General features: G+C 36.2%; 1 protein-coding gene across 6 annotated transcripts in view; it reads left to right on the top strand.

The window, feature by feature from the left end:
• LOC106883652 (ras-related protein Rab-1D) overlaps window positions 1-6,290 on the top strand; it is a 135,796-nt gene that overhangs the window by 96,959 nt on the left and 32,547 nt on the right. The window contains exon 1 of one of the 6 annotated variants that reach the window (XM_052966430.1): window positions 2,543-2,567. The exons of the other annotated variants lie outside the window; for them this stretch is intronic. The gene's annotated coding sequence lies outside the window, so the exon portion shown is untranslated. Of the gene's footprint in view, window positions 1-2,542; window positions 2,568-6,290 lie in introns of those variants that run through there. 6 annotated transcript variants of the gene reach the window in all.

The following is a 6,290-nucleotide window of genomic DNA, read 5'->3' as shown; positions in this document are numbered from 1 at the left end:
GGTCATAGGACGCGGTTTCGAGTCCCAGACCGGGCGTTGTGAGTGTTTATTGAGCGAAAACACCTAAAGCTCCACGAGGCTCCGGCAGGGGATGGTGGCGAACCCTGCTGTACTCTTTCTCTCACTCTTTCTTCCTGTTTCTGTTGTGCCTGTAATTCAAAGGGTCAGTCTTGTCACACTGTGTCACGCTGAATATCCCCGAAAACTACGTTAAGGGCACACGTGTCTGTGGAGTGCTCAGCCACTTGCACGTTAATTTTACGAGCAAGCTGTTCCGTTGATCAGATCAACTGGAACCCTCGGCGTCGTAAGCGACGGAGTGCCAACAACAACAACAACAACAACAACAATTACTTCATGAAAGTAAACTACCATTTATGCAAATTTTTTAGTGTATGTCTATAACATCAAGGTAAGTCTTTGAGTATGCTGGAAGTTTGCAATCCTCTGAAACTCAGTAATATTTGTAGGAGACTCTGAGTTTGTGAAAGTTTATTTCTTTGGCCATCTGTAATCACTCCAGTATTCCGCTCTATTTCATTCAACCAGTTAGAAATAAAACTGTTCTTGCTTTGATTATTGCAGTAACAGTAGCAGTTGGTGGTGGTAGTGGCTTTAGTGTTGGCAACGTGGATGATGGCTTCATTGGTATAGAAGAGATGCTAATAACGCCGATTTCGATAGGAGTGGCGTTGTTGCTGTTTAGCCCCATAACGTCTCTGCTCAAGTAGATCTCTATGGTCAACGACATTGCAGCCGGGACCATTTCGTGTTTTGTTTTGTTTTTTGTGTTTTTCCCCTCTAGACAGTGTATCTAACACTACAGTATCTAATATGTACTTCCTTGTTTTAAAAACTCTAGGGTAAGACTTGAGAGAAGTGTCTGCTATTTCTAGCAAATCGACCGATTGCATAAAGACTTTCTCTTTGACCAGCGGCGGTGGTGATGGTGTATGGTCGTAGTGGGAACGGTGGTGGTGATGCTAACTGGTCGATTGGATTGTGATTTTTTTTTTTTAATAACTGTCTATACTTTTCGTTCATTAAACAGACTGACTGTCCTCTTATCAACTTCACACTATTCTCAGAACGAACCCCACCTCCTCTCTCTCTCTCTCTCTCTCTCTCTCTCACACACACACATATACACTTACAGCAGGAACAATGACATGTTTTGCCTGTTCTCCTTATGGTGTCCATACCTAATCACCCACTTGGGATTTAGGAGTGGGGTCAGCTTAGCAGAAAAACCACTGGAAGTTAATGGCCAAATTGTATATTTTGTTATCCCCTCCATTTGACTTCAGTAGCGACCATGTTTTTACCATGTGAAATCTATCCTTCTCAAGCCTATTCTTATGTCGTGCATTTTTGTACTTCTCAGACCTCCTTATATACAGTTAGTTAGTTTCGGCCTCTACATAGACACTTATGTTGCACATTTTTTTTCTTTGGCGTCTTTCTGTCATTGGACAGTCCTCACTTCTCTAAGATAAATGATTTATTATTATTGCAATGGCAACAGTGACTCAAATTATCAGGTTGAGGAAATGCTAGTCATGTGCATGACACTTCTAATGACTTTAGAAGCCTGAATGATCTCAACGGGGTGTGTAAGTCGGTTGTAAACTCTTGGTGCGTTAACACTGTTGTTTCAGTGCTGTACTTGGACTACCAATACATTCTGAACCAACACCAATATATATATACTAAGTAAGGGTAGTTTTAATGACTATCTTTACTCCCCGCTTCTCTCTCTCTATCTTTCTATCTATCTCCTTGATTTAAATTGATTACTGAAAAAACATTAATGAAGAAACCAACTTTAAGTTTATTTCAGCTAAGTGTGAGGTTCTATTGTAATAATACTCAGTTTGAATTTGCAAATATAAAAAAAAAAACAATAATAATAGTAATAAAAGTTTTAAAATAAATCCCTTCCTTTATCCCCAGAATTGACCTTTACGGAGTGATTCTGAAATGCTTTAAATTGCAAACACGGGGGGAGAAATTTCCTAAGCAAGATGATGTATATTAAAGTGATGGGTGCTGGCATTTCAACGAGGTCACTTCCTGCTTTGAAAAGCTGGCGAAAAGTTGGGCAGTTCTGCAAGAAACCCCATTGGAATATTGCCGTAAACTGAATATTGATATTTCGTTTTGGGATTTGGTTTAAGCATATTTTGTTGTGTCTGGGGAGAGTCATTCTCTTTTAGTGCCTTATTTAACACACTCACCGGTAAAATTTCTACTAATTTATTTATTTTTCCTAAAATTTCCGTTGCGTCTTGCAACCTTTTCAATAGTCGTTGACTCCTGTCCGTTATCCGAGCTGCATTCTTTTTGTTTGTTTGTGTGTATGTACTAATAACTCGCCATCTTATATTTGATATATACCAATACATAATGAAGTTCAGTCTTTATTTTTAGTTTGGATTGAGAACCTGCCATGGTGTTAATCATTACTAATCTTTCACTTGGATTTTCTTCGTAGTGATGCTCATCCTCTAATACATTATAAAAGCAGATCCGAACTTAAGAAAGGCGAATTGCTGGAGTCTACAAAGGTAATGCTAAGGACCCCTTGAGCTGTGTTCAAAATTTTAAAAGTTGCAGTATAAAACGTATAATTACATTCAGTTACATATATCTTACAATTGAGAGATGAAGCTGGGAAAATGAGTTTGTAGTTAATAAAATCGTCTTATTGAGTAGAACTTTTAAAAGCCTAAGGTTCGAAAATTCTTTAGAATGAATGATATCCTTGACCGTAAAAAGGTTGGGGACTGCTCTATAGTTACTTAGGTCTAAAGTAAGAACTTGAAGATCTACTATTCAGTTTTCGGTAATAACTCGAGAAAATAGCTGCAATTTTTTTTTTATTGTGTACTTAAAACAATAATTGAATTCATGCTTTATGTATGCTTTGTCAGAACTTGACCTGTTTATGTATTAAGATCTACTTCAACATTTTAAGTGTTTACGCTAATTTTTCCATACATTTATGTATTCATTGTTCTTGCAGATTCAAGTATCTTAGTAGGAGTTATAAAACTGAACCGTTTGACAATGTGCCTCTTTTTTTTTTTTTTTTTTACTTAATACGCTTCCAATGTTGACAAAAGGCATAGAAGGAGACAGGGATGTTAAATGTAATCAAATTTTAGATGCTCTGTGGTGAGAACTAATTTGTAACTCTAAGGTTTAAGCTGAAACCTTGTAGCTAGCAATGTTTCAGCTCTATTTCTATAGTATTCAACTTGTCATCAGAGTTGATTAACTCGGAAATGGGATTGAACTTCCTCTAATCTGTGGTCAGTTACTCGACTTGTAAAGAAGAAAATACCGTCGGTTTGCTGTGAGGCCTCTAGTAGTTTGCTTTTTATGAGCGCACCCTAATATCTGGTTAAAATAAAAGGAAATGTTAAGTTTGATAATAACGAATTAGACGGACGTGGAGTCGCAAAATGACACATGAGTTATTAATAATGTTGTAATGGTTTAAACATAAACCTCTTGAAAATTGCAGAAACAAACACTGTTGGTTCAAATATTGTTTCAACAACAGGAATGTTAATTTACATCCGTTTTCGTAGCAGACTTCCTTTCACTAATAACTTCTGTGACCACAGTCCTGCTGAATTTTCTAACATTCCAGCCTCAGTTATTAAAAGCTACATAATCCAAAAAGTTCTTCATCAGAGCACCGACAATGCTGTTGGTTTTAAAAATCAATTGTTTTTCGCTTGTCTTTTTAAATGTAGGATGGGGCATTAATTTTTTTATTCGTTTGTTAGTTGCCCTTCTCCACGCTAATAAACTATTTAGTTTCCTTAATTAAAGGTTTCAAATTTTGGCAGTGCTCAACTGATACCTATTTCATCGACTCCGAAAGGATGAAAGGTAAAGTCGACCTCGGTGGAATTTGAACTCAGAACGTGCAGATTGACGAAATGCCACTAAGCATTTTACCTGGTATGCTAACGATTCTGCCAGCTCACAACCTTAGTTTCCTTAATTAATGATGCCAGTTTGTATTAAGTTGTACTCATAACTTAGTATAACACTGAACCGGATTTGGCAACTTGTATTCATTATTGTTAATTGAGATTTCAGTATTTTCTTGGAAGATTTACTGTGGTTGTAATTCCTCCTTGAGTAGTCAATAAACATATTTCTAAAAAAAAAAAAATAGTCATTCGAGTCAAGATCAAAAGTGCGAAATAAACGGAAAGACTTCCTTACATTTTTTTCTTCTTTTTATATTTAAAGTTGCATGCAGCTTTTTAACCGTAGAATTCCGTTCATTGCTACTTCTCTACAGTGTAGCTATATATTAGAAACTAATTGTATTAGGGTCTCACTCTGTTATTATATCTAGGTCAGACGTCGGATCTTTTTTTAAAACGGGGGCCACATTTTTCATTAACGAGACACTTTGAAACTTGGAACACTGGTAGAATGTGTCATATAAAACATCTTTTTCTCTTAGTCTTCTTTAAAAAAAAAGAAATCCCTAAGTTATTCCATGTTAAAGTTGTCGTATTTCTGTAATTTCAACCAATCACTGACGTCCATTCAGCCGATATACATTAAGTGCCGACTACATAAACAAACGATTCTGAAACAATTCTATCGGTGATAGGGTTAGGGTTAGGATAAAACAGCAAATTTAAAAAGAAAAAAGCAAATAAAACGAAGAAAAAAAAAACAAAATGAAAAATGCAAATTTAAAATGAAAAAAGCAAATAAAACGAAGCTATGGCTTAATCAGCCAAAGGAGTAAATGTAAACAACTGAATACTTGTCAGTGATTGGTTGAAATTATCGAAATAAGACAATTTTTTTACATGAAATAAATTCGAATACAAAAATATTTTTCTGTTCTATAACACAAAATAGATAAGTATACGAAGTTTGAAAGTCTTTCGGTACCAAAAACACTACGTAAAACATTAATGAAAAATGTGGCCCCCGTTTTAAAAAATATCCCAGACGTCTCATCGACTGACACAGCAAAGTAGTTTAGTTGTATACATAAGTGGGATCAGCTGGTTACCCGCTATGTCTGTACTTCAACCAGTCACCCCTTATGAACTGAGTAGTAATAATTTACAATACAGAAAAACACACAGCATCTGGCCTTCTGTGTGTGCGCGTGTGCGTCGCGCGCGCAAACTTTAGTCTTTATATTCATGTATTGCTTTTAATGTGTACATGTATGTATATGTTAGTCAACCATAATTTTTAGACAATGTATGCGGTTTACGCCAAATTTAAGACTCCTATTCGTTTAGATGAGTATTTTTCAAAGAAGTGTGGGGTGGGTGGGCCGTGTAACGTCCCTGTGGAACATTATAGACAAGAGCAGTGTGCATGGAGGGGAGGGTTAAACGTAAAAGTTCAGAGGTGATGAACCCCAAAATCGTTTAAGCATGGCTGTATGGTTAAGAGGTTCACTTGGAAACCACGTGGTTTGTAGTTCAGTTCCAGTGTGGCACTTTTGGACGTTTTTTACTATTACCCCGGGGGGACCAATGCCTTGAGAGTGAATTTGTTAAGTGTCATATATATATATATATATATATATATATTTATTTATTTATTTATCTTATTACTTGTTTCACCCATTAGACTGTGGTCATGCTTTGAGGGATTTTTTAGTCGAATGTATCGACCCCAGTGCTTATTTTTTTATTATCAGTCTATCTTGCCGAACAGCTAAGTTACTGTGATGTGAACACTCGAACATCGGTTGTCAAGCGGTAGGGTTCGGGTTTTAGAGTTGGGGTTAGGTTTAGGGTTATGAGTATTTTTGCCAAACTCTTACCCTAACTCTAAAACCCGAACCCTAACCCTAAAACCCCAAAGCTAAAACCAGTACAAACGCACGAACGATGTCATAAATAACAGTACCGCCGATAGTTGTTGTTGACAAACAACGGCACTAATTTAATTCAAGGGAAAAGATCCCATTACACCGCTAGAACGTATTGTTTACATTCCACAGCAGTAATTGTTTTCACCTCAATAGACGTCAGTGATTGGTTGAAATTACCGAAATACGACAATTTTAACACGAAATAACTTTAAAAATATAAAATTTTCTCAATAACACTAAGAGTAAAAGATGTTTTATATGATACATTCTACCAGTGTCCTAAGTTTGAAAGTGTTTCGTTAAGAAAACAAGTGGCGCCCGCCAAATCAGAAAGATCCAAATTTTCTGTTTTTTTCTTACAACCGAGATTTCCGTTTTTGTTTACGTGAAATTATATGAAAAAAAAAAT

This window comes from Octopus bimaculoides, chromosome 3 (genome assembly GCF_001194135.2).
Source record: "Octopus bimaculoides isolate UCB-OBI-ISO-001 chromosome 3, ASM119413v2, whole genome shotgun sequence".
NCBI lineage: Eukaryota > Metazoa > Mollusca > Cephalopoda > Octopoda > Octopodidae > Octopus > Octopus bimaculoides.
The sequence above is the reverse complement of the archived record's forward strand: the minus strand, read 5'-3'. Positions and strand labels throughout refer to the sequence as shown.